Raw genomic sequence first — 9,957 nt, forward strand, 5'->3', positions numbered from 1 at the left:
CAGGGCCTTTCTCTGACCATGGAAAGGCAATCTGTACCTCCAGACCCCCAATCTTTGCCCATCCCTACTACACCCAAATGTGCATGGTAAGTCCTACGAGGTCATGTCCTCAACAATCCCACATTCTCGCATCAGTGTTCTTTGGTAGTTCCAGATATTGCAGCACTACTGCTGTCCAGGATCAGAATTTAAGAACTTGAAAAGCCCCAGGAAGAGGCGGTATCTTGTCTCTACATCAAGTAAACAGCCCATGGCATTACCTTCTGACAGATGACAACAGACTCTCATGGGCAGCAGTGGTGAGGCTGTGTTTACATGACACTTAATATCCTGGAAGGCATTGGACTTATGAGGATGCCCATACCCAGGTAAGCCAACCCCATGGACTTGGACCAGTGGTAAACTCAAGATGATCTCCACCATTTACTTGGCTGTCACCATCACCCCAACCAGCAGGAAATAGCCAGTGACTCCACAGGATGACCCCAGGCTTTCAAATAGAAAAGGGTAGTATGTTACATGTTATCCAGCCAGTAGAAGAGAAAGAGGGCCTTTAAGAAAATATGTCTATTGTTGGAAGGAAAAATAAGGCAGATTTTGAAGCTACTTTCCTAATCTTCAAAGTAGAGAAATAAATTCCCAGAGCAGAGAGTTACAGAGAACAACTCTTAGGCCTGACTAAGCTCTGTATTTCTGTGATTCTAACACCTGGGGAGCATGTTGTGGGCCCACACTCCATGAAACACTCAATATACACTGAATTAATCTTTATGGCAATCTACCATCCTTTGGCGTGAACCAGAGATGCCATCTTGACCCAATCATTAACATCTCTGAACCTGGCCCGCTTCTAATGCCAGGGTAAGAATTATCAACAAGTACATTAAATCCCCAAGGATTATGCCAAGGAATGGGAATAGAGAGGAAGACAGTGAGTCTCACTGAGGGGGTCGATAACTTTGATACAGAAGGGTGAGGGGAAGAAGCAGTGTAAATAAATGGGAGAAGAGGGAGAAAAGGAAAGGCAAATTCAATAAGCAGTTCCAAAGTATTAATATGAACCTCAAAATAAGTGCCTTTCTGGGCTTCCCTGGTGGCGCAGTGGTTGAGAGTCCGCCTGCTGATGCAGGGGACGCGGGTTCGTGCCTGGGTCCGGGAAGATCCCACATGCTGTGGAGTGGCTGGGCCCATGAGCCATGGCCGCTGAGTCTGTGCTCCGCAACGGGAGAGGCCACAACAGTGAGAGGCCCGCGTACCGCAAAAAAAAAACAGTGTCTTTCTTCCTTGGAATATTACTGTTTTGTGCTGGCTTAAGGAACTAGATTACCTCCCTCTGCTTTAGAAAATAGACAGGATAACAGGAAACAGTTTCAGATTCCACAGTGATTATAGCTACTTAAGTTGACTTACCAAATACTGTCTCAAACAGATGGTATGTAACATTTGATTAAAGGCTTATCCTGCATGCCCAACAGGGAACATTTCTTTCCCTCTTAATATAGAAAAGATGCAGAGCAGAAAGGAAATAAACTGACATCCTTGCCCATATTCTGTGTATATCAGTTTAGCCCCATGTTTGTGCCTTTCCTAAAATGAATCTGTATTTATTGTGTGACTCAAGACCGAACCACATAATACTGACACCACTGAATCTTGGTAAGAAGGATATTGAAGATCATCTCCTCTAAGCCCCTTATTTTACATAAGGAAATGGAGACAGAATAGGTCAGCTGACTTGCTCACATTTATATTGTGGCAAATCTGGGACCGGGTCCTCTCACTCTGGGTCTGGCATTCACACTAGCCTTTATATGTACATAATGTTCAGTGTGGGCAAAATATACAAATCTGTCAGCACCATTTTTACTAAATTAGCACCAATCTGTGATGAGCAATTATCAGAACTTGAAGCTGATGGGTAATGCCATTCAAGTCCAGTTAATGAGCCAAAAGCTTGGTTCTTCAAAACACTTAACATTAATCAGCATTTGGCTTCGGTTTGTGACAAGTGTTTTCAAAACACTGCAGACAATTACAATATTCTTAGCCTTGTCTAGTGTAAATACAAAATGAAAAAAAAGTCAGAATTTCATAAATGACAGTCTCCAGAATGGAAATAATGAGTCCCACAGAGAGGGTACAATGTGTTCATCTTTCTAGCAGCCAAATGTAATTTGGGAACTAGGGAGGTCACTGAGTGATTACAAAGTGTGAACCTTTGCTTGGTGAGGAAGAAAAGGCCTCTTTTCACAATAGCAAAGCAGAGCTAACAAGCGGGACCAGCCCCTTAGCACAGTTACAGAGGAATTACCACAGGCTTCATGCCCCACCTCCCATCCAACCAGCCCCACACACACCACCTATCCCCATGGTCACCAGCAGTGCCACAGGGGAGAGAGTTCCCCAGGATCTGGGGGGAAGAAGCAGCATACTGAGAAGAGTTGGGAACTCAACACATAGTGGCCTGGGGCAGTTAATTTATTACCTGTCTATCTATCTACCTATCTATTTATCTATGATCTAGCTATTTAAAGTTACAAGCTGAAGACCCTACTGTGGTTCGTGTTAGGTTTTCTGAAAGACAGGATTGCTTGAGTTACTGGGCTTAGGACCGCATTACTCATCAGCTAGTCTTAGTTAATACAAAATGTGTTCGTCAATTGATCAGTCATTGTGGACCACCCATTAATAGCTAACATTTATTGAGAAGTCGCTGTGCACCAGAAACAATGCTAAATGCTCTTCCTGCATCATCTCATTTACTTGTCACTATGGTCCTTTAAGATAATAATAATAGTAATAATTACATTCAAGAATTTATTCAACATGTTTATTGAGCAACTGATTGTGTGATACACTGTTCTAGGTGCTGGAAATACTGCAGTGAATGAAACAGGCGAAGTCCCACATATCTCTTAGCTAACTTATATCAGCTGGCTTTGCTGTATAACAAACCTCCCCCAAACTTACTGGCTTAAAACAATTAGCATTTATTATTGCTCATAAGTGTATCGGTTTCCTGAGTGGTTTTTCTGATCTTGGCTGGACCCTCTCATGTGTATATAGCTAAATGGCAGACTGGCTGGTCTAGAAGGGCCTCCTCTGGGAAGACCCAAGTCTAATTCATGAGGGGTCTCAATTCCAGCAGCCCCCCGGGCTGTTCTTATGGTAAAGTCAGGGGCACCGAGAGGGAGAGTGGAGATGTGCCAGGCCTCTTGAGGCCTAGACTGAGAACTAGCACAGCCTCACTTCTGCCACATTCTACTGGCCAAAGAATGTCATAAGGCCAATATAGATTCAAGGGCAGGGAAGTGGAGTCCACCTCATGATGGGAAGAGCAGCAAAGTCACACTGGAACACACATGGACACAGGGAGGTCATTAATGCAATCCATCAACTACGTATGTAATGATGACTAAAATGATGTTAAGGAATTCATGAAAATATTTCATCTGAGCCTCACAATAACCCTGTGAGTAAGTTCTACTATCAGTCTTTGTTCCCCAGATGAGGAAACTGAGGCCTAGAGAGGTTTAAAATTTTGCCTATGATCTACATGATGGAGTCAGGATTAAAACCCGAGACTCCAGTGCCTGAGCACCTAACCACTGTGTGATTTTTTTTCCAGCCTGGGCACTTCAAGAGAGAAAGGATAAAACATGGCCACTACCTGCAAGGCACTTACAGTCCTACTGGGCATGCATAACATACACCCATGAAGAATCAGTAACAGTACATGTCACTAAGCTACACTTGATAATTGCCCAGCAGGGAGTGAGGATAAATGTGGCTAAGACAAGAGACAGAAGCTTCCATGAATAGGAGGAGACTGAACTCAGCTCTGAAGGGTATGGACAGTGAATAGCAAAAGGAGAGGGGTTTCTGTTAATGGCATCCTCCTAACTTCTATGTAAAGAGCTTTCTGCCTCTTCCTTGCTTATAGAATACACTTCAATCTCTCTAGAATGGCATGCAGTATTTCTAACATATGGCTTATAAGTTAGCATTTTTATTCAGCTGTGAGCAAAAGAAAATCTGACTAACACTGATTTTACTCAAATAAGGATTTTTAAAAATTAATTAATTGATTTTTGGCTGTGTTGGGTCTTCCTTGCTGCATGCGGGCTTTCTCTAGTTGCCGCGAGCAGGGGCTACTCTTCGTTGTGGTGCGCAGGTTCCTCATTGCAGTGGCTTCTCTTGCTGCGGAGCACAGGCTGTAGGTGTGTGGGCTTCAGTAGTTGTGGTGCGCAGGCTTCAGTAGTTGTGGCTCACGGGCTTAGTTGCTCTGTGGCATGTGGGATCTTCCCGGCCCAGGGCTCAAACCCTATGATCTACATGATGGAGTCAGGATGTGTCCCCTGCATTGGCAGGCGGATTCTTAACCACTGCGCCACCAGGGAAGTCCTAGGACTTTTTTTTATTAATACACAAGGCATGTGGGGGAAAACAGTAGCTAGATGATGTCATTGAGAAAGCAGGATATTTCTGTCTTTCTCCTCTGCCATCCTGCAAACATATCCTCATTCTTAGAGGGTCTCATGGTGCCAGGATGGCTGCTGTACCCACAAATAATGATGTGTGCTCCTAAGTAGGAAGAAGTGGGGAGAGGAAGCCCAAGTGAGTATGCCAGCACAGCCTGTCTACTTTTTAAATGCTTTCCCACGACTTCCACCAGCTTACACTCTCTTTACTCTCTTTGGCCACTAGTTGGTCATGCATAATTGCAAGGGAAGCTGGTATTTCAGTTTTCTATCTCCATAATATGGGAAGACAAGACAGAAGGGGGCTCTGGCTGGATTTTCTGTGCCACACTCACACTGTTGATCTCAACCATGGTTCCCCAACGCTTTCCCTAGCCATGCCCATGAACCAGCAAACACAAGTCATCATTCCAAGAGCACTTCAATCAATGGCTCTCATAGCTCCCTCTTCTCGTGACGTCCTTGTCCCTTCATGGACTGTGGAAATTCTTCCCCAGTAGAAGACATGAATGCTGCCTTCTGTCAGGCTGACTCCATCCTTTCTTTGCCGCCGCTCTTCTGGCACTCAGCACTTTCTGCCTTGGATTGCTCCTCTGCTAGAAGGCAAACTCTTCAGGTCAGGGACCATGACTGATTTTTTCTTCTCCCTACAGCACCTCACGCAGCTCCTGGCACACACAGACATCGTGAAGGGTGTCTCCTTGACTCAGTGCACATGAGGATGAGAGAGAGAAGTCCTGCCCAGATAATTTCGGGCTTGTCAGGAGCAGATGATAGGTGCAATGGTGGTGCCATCAACACTACCAGGAGACTGCTGACCTCTGTCTCAGACTTGGTGAGTGTGAGCTGATCATGGGACCCACAAATAGAAATTGAAAACAGGTATCTGGTTTCAGGAGAAAGGTCAGGATTTGAGTCGTAGGTTTAAACTCATGGGCAAAAAGGAAGTTTCAAAGTGGAAAGGGCTGAGGATTTCATCCACAGTCAGAGAAGACCAAGCACAAAAACGGAGGAGTGAACTCCAAAGAACAAGCAAATGTCAGAAAGCAGTGCTGGGCAGGGAGATCAGCTCGGTGCTTTGTGACCGCCTGGAGGGGTGGGATAGGGAGGGTGAGAGGGAGGGAGACGCAAGAGGGAAGAGATATGGGAACATATGTATATGTATAATTGATTCACTTTGTTATAAAGCAGAAACTAACACACCATTGTAAAGCAATTATACTCTAATAAATATGTAAAAAAAAAAAAGAAAGCAGTGCTGGGCAATGACAAAGATATGATATCACAGAGATTTTGCCAGATAGGAAATATTAGCTATATGTTCACCCAAGTGGTCAGTGTGTCCTTGTGAAGAGCAATGGAGGCCAGACTTGAGTATTTTCTGTCCAAACTCTAAATTTCAGGCTAGCTATGAATGGAGGCAATAGTTATGTACCTGCTATGAAGCAGTGAATAAATGCATAAATTAGTCTGATTCCCGTACGTGGCAAACGACAGAACCCCGATTGAAATAGGCTAGAAACTAGTTTAAGTAGAAGAGAACTTACTGGTGCATGAAAGAGCAGGGATTGCTTTTGCTTCAGGCATGGCTGGATTCAGAGCCCAAGTAACGTCCTTAGGACCCTGTCTCTCTCTACCTCTCTCTCATCTCTCTTCATTTCTTATTTTCTTTGAATGTTGAACTCATTCTCTCTAACTGTAGATGGTTTTCCTCATGCATCCAGGAAAGGTGACAGAAAATAACTCCCATCTACATCGTCTTTACAGCTTGTAATACCAAGACTGAGAGAGCTCTGCTTTCTGTCTAAGCACCTGAATATCAAATATCAAGGAAGAATCTGATTGGCCTTTCTAGGTTTCCTGCCTTTCCCCAAACCAAGGGAATAAAGAAAGCACTCTGATTGGCTGGGCTTAGGTCATGTTTCAGCTACATGCAAAAGAGTCAATCTGGATTACTCTCTCACACCATGCACAAAAATAAATTCAAAATCAATTAAAGACATAAACATAAGACCTGAAACCATAAAACTTCTAGAAGAAAACATAGGTAGTACTCTCTTTGACATAGGTTTTATTGATTTTTTTTTTTTTTTTTTTTGGATATGTCTGTCTCTTCAAGCAAGGGACACAAAAGCAAAAATAAATGGGATCACATCAAATTAAAAAGCTTTTGAATAGCAAAGGAAACTATCAGCAAATTTAAAAGGCCACCTACTGAATGAGAAGATATTTGCAAACAATATATCTGATAAGGGATTAATATCCAAAATATACAAAGAACTCATAGAACTCAACATCAGAAAAACAAAAAACCTGATTAAAAAATGGGCAGAGGATCTGAATAGACATTTTTCCAAAGAAGACATACAGGTGGCCAACAGGTACATGAAAGGATGCTCAACATCATTAATCATCAGGAAAATGCAGATCAAAACCACAATGAGCTATCACCTCACACCTGTCAGAATGGCTATTACCAAAAAGACAACAAATTACAAGTGTTGGCAAGGATGCAGAGAAAAGGGAATATGTGTACATTTCCACCAACTTTGTATATGGTTAATGGGATTGAAAATTGGTGCAGCCACAATGGAAAACAGTATGGATATTCCTCAAAAAATTAAAATTAGGGCTTCCCTGGTGGCGCAGTGGTTGAGAATCCGCCTGCCAATGCAGGACACGGGTTCGAGCCCTGGTCCGGGAAGATACCACATGCCGTGGAGCAACTAAGCCTGTGCCACAGCTACTGAGCCTGCACTCTAGAGCCCGCGAGCCACAACTACTGAGCCCGTGCGCCTAGAGCCCATGCTCTGCAACAAGAGAAGCCACTGCAATGAGAAGCCCACACGTCACAACGATGAGTAGCCCCCTGATTGCCACAACTAGAGAAAGCCCACGTGCAGCAACAAAGACCCAACATAGCCAAAAATAAAATAAAATAATAAATAAATTTATTTTAAAAAATTAAAATTAGAACTACCATATGATCCAGCAATTCCAGTCCTGTGTATTTATCCAAAGAAAATGAAAACACTAATTTGAAAAGTTATATGCATACCTATGTTCATTGCAGCATTATTTACAATAGCCAAGATATGCAATCAACCTAAGGGTCCATCAATAGATGAATGGATAAAGAAGATGTGACATATATATGTATACATACACACACAGAATAGAATACTACTCAGCCATAAAAAAGAATGAAATCTTGCCATTTGCAACAACATGGATGGACCCAGAGGGTATTATGCTAAATGAAATAAGTCAGACAGAGAAAGACAAATACTGTATGTGGAATCTAAAAAACAAACAAATGAACAAACATAACAAGATAGAAACAGAGTTATAGATACCGAGAACAAACGGTTGCCAGGAGGGAGGGGGTTGGGGGGAGGATTGAACTAGCAGGGGAAATTAAGAGGTACAAACTTCCAGTTACAAAATAAATGATTCATGGGTATGAAATGTACAGTGTGGGGAAAACAGTCAATAACTATGTAATATCTTTCTATGGTGATATATCATAACTAGACTTATTATGGTGATCATTTTGAAAGGTACAGAAATATCAAAACACTATGCTGTGTAATAGGAAATAGCATAGTGTTGTAGGTCAATTATACTTCAACAACAAACAAACAAAGAAACTCATAGAAAAAGAGATGAGACTTGTGGTTACCAGAGGTGGGATGGGGGAAGGAGGAATTGGATGAAGGCACTCAAAAGTTTACAAACTTCCAGTTATAAGATAAGTATGTGCTAGGGATGTAATGTACATGATAAATTTCTTCAATTTTGTATTTGTGTGCGATGATGGAATTCACTAAACTTACTGTGATAATCATTTCATGATGTATGTAAGTGAAATCATTATGCTGTACACTTTAAACTTATACAGTGCTGTATGCCAATTATATCTCAATAAAACTGGAAGGAAAAAGAAAAAGGAAAAAAAGTAGCTCTGCTGGAAGAAGAAGATAAGGGATTCTAGACAGGGGAGAACAACAAGTCTTCTTTTATAAGGCCTTTACAGGCTTTCACAAATTGGGCCCTGCTTCGTGAATCCTGGTGGATTCAGACACACAGGGCTTATCGATAATTCAACTTTGAGGAGCAGCTTGACTCACTGCCTCTGCTGCCCACTTGCCTGTTTAGCTAGTAACAGCCTCTTTACTTCCCTCTGGGCATTCAGACAAACCCCAGGAAGATGAACTAAATGGAGACATGGCCCGGTCAGTCTCAAGGCTCATTATTTCTGGTGACTGGATTCAGCCCATTTGGGATTTTATTTGATTCCTCTTCATGCCTTGCTGAGTTGCATCTTAGATTAGCACCCTGCGTGCTACTTCCTCTGGGCCTGGAAAAACCCCGGTGTAACCTCCTTACCAAGTTCCCATCACTGGGTCTCCACTCTTCAGTTGAATAGCCACCTATACTAGAGCTATCTGCAACCAAATACTGATCTCTACTCACTTGTCAAGCCTTCTTCCTATTGCCTACTGGTTGGACCAACCCTGTGCTACCTCTGGAGGCTGGTTCAGACTCTGAGTTCCACACCCACTGGCCAATCTGCAGTTATGACAACTACTAACATCTCTAAAAAACCTCCTCAGTCCCTAAACATACAGGGCCACATGGAACAGCATTCTTGGAAGCACCCAAACTGTGTTTATTGCACTATAAACATTTGATCTTCCCTGTGGAACCATGCAGAAGTGGGAATAATGCTCAACTTCCCTACTGGTTTATCACCAGGGCCTTTGCAGAGTTTATACTGCTGGGTATGAAGGTATTGGATCCCTCTTAAAACAGATCCTGCCCTTTCTGCCTGAGCCCCTTTTTCCATAGAGTTCAGACTTTGTCATGGGATACCATCTGATCCCCTCCATCTCTTAATGTCTCTTTCTAGGCTCTTCCATGCTGATGCATACAAATAGACTCTCTCAGGTCTGCCCTACTAGTTTGCCAAACATGCCTGAACATGAACTCCAGCAAAAGAGGCCTGGGTTCAGGTTGAAATATCTGCTACAAGAAGAGGCATGTTACTGGAAACTGTTTCCCAGTCTGGTCTACACTACCAAAACATTCATGGTGTGTGTACTGGATACCTGTCACACACCACTTCACATCCTCTCAGCCCCGTCTCCTACTACAGCCCCCACCGCTGCAGCATCGAGTCCCATGGAGTCTTTGTCCAGCTTCCCATGGGTGTAAATCTGATAGTGTCTCACCTGTGCCTCCATCACACACCTCTTGCTTCCCATCCCAAGGCTTCTCTTATGCCAGGTGCAATACACCAAGGGGAATATTGGCACTACCACATTGCAACCCAGAAGTAAGAGGGTCAATAATGCCATGGGCCCACCATTGACCAATAGATGACAGAAGCTAATGAATACATAGTTCCTTATTTTTTTTTGTCTTCCAGGTAGGCATTTTTGAGACACAATTCATAAGGCTCCTCAGAAGGTTC

This window comes from Orcinus orca, chromosome 11, assembly GCF_937001465.1.
Source record: "Orcinus orca chromosome 11, mOrcOrc1.1, whole genome shotgun sequence".
NCBI lineage: Eukaryota > Metazoa > Chordata > Mammalia > Artiodactyla > Delphinidae > Orcinus > Orcinus orca.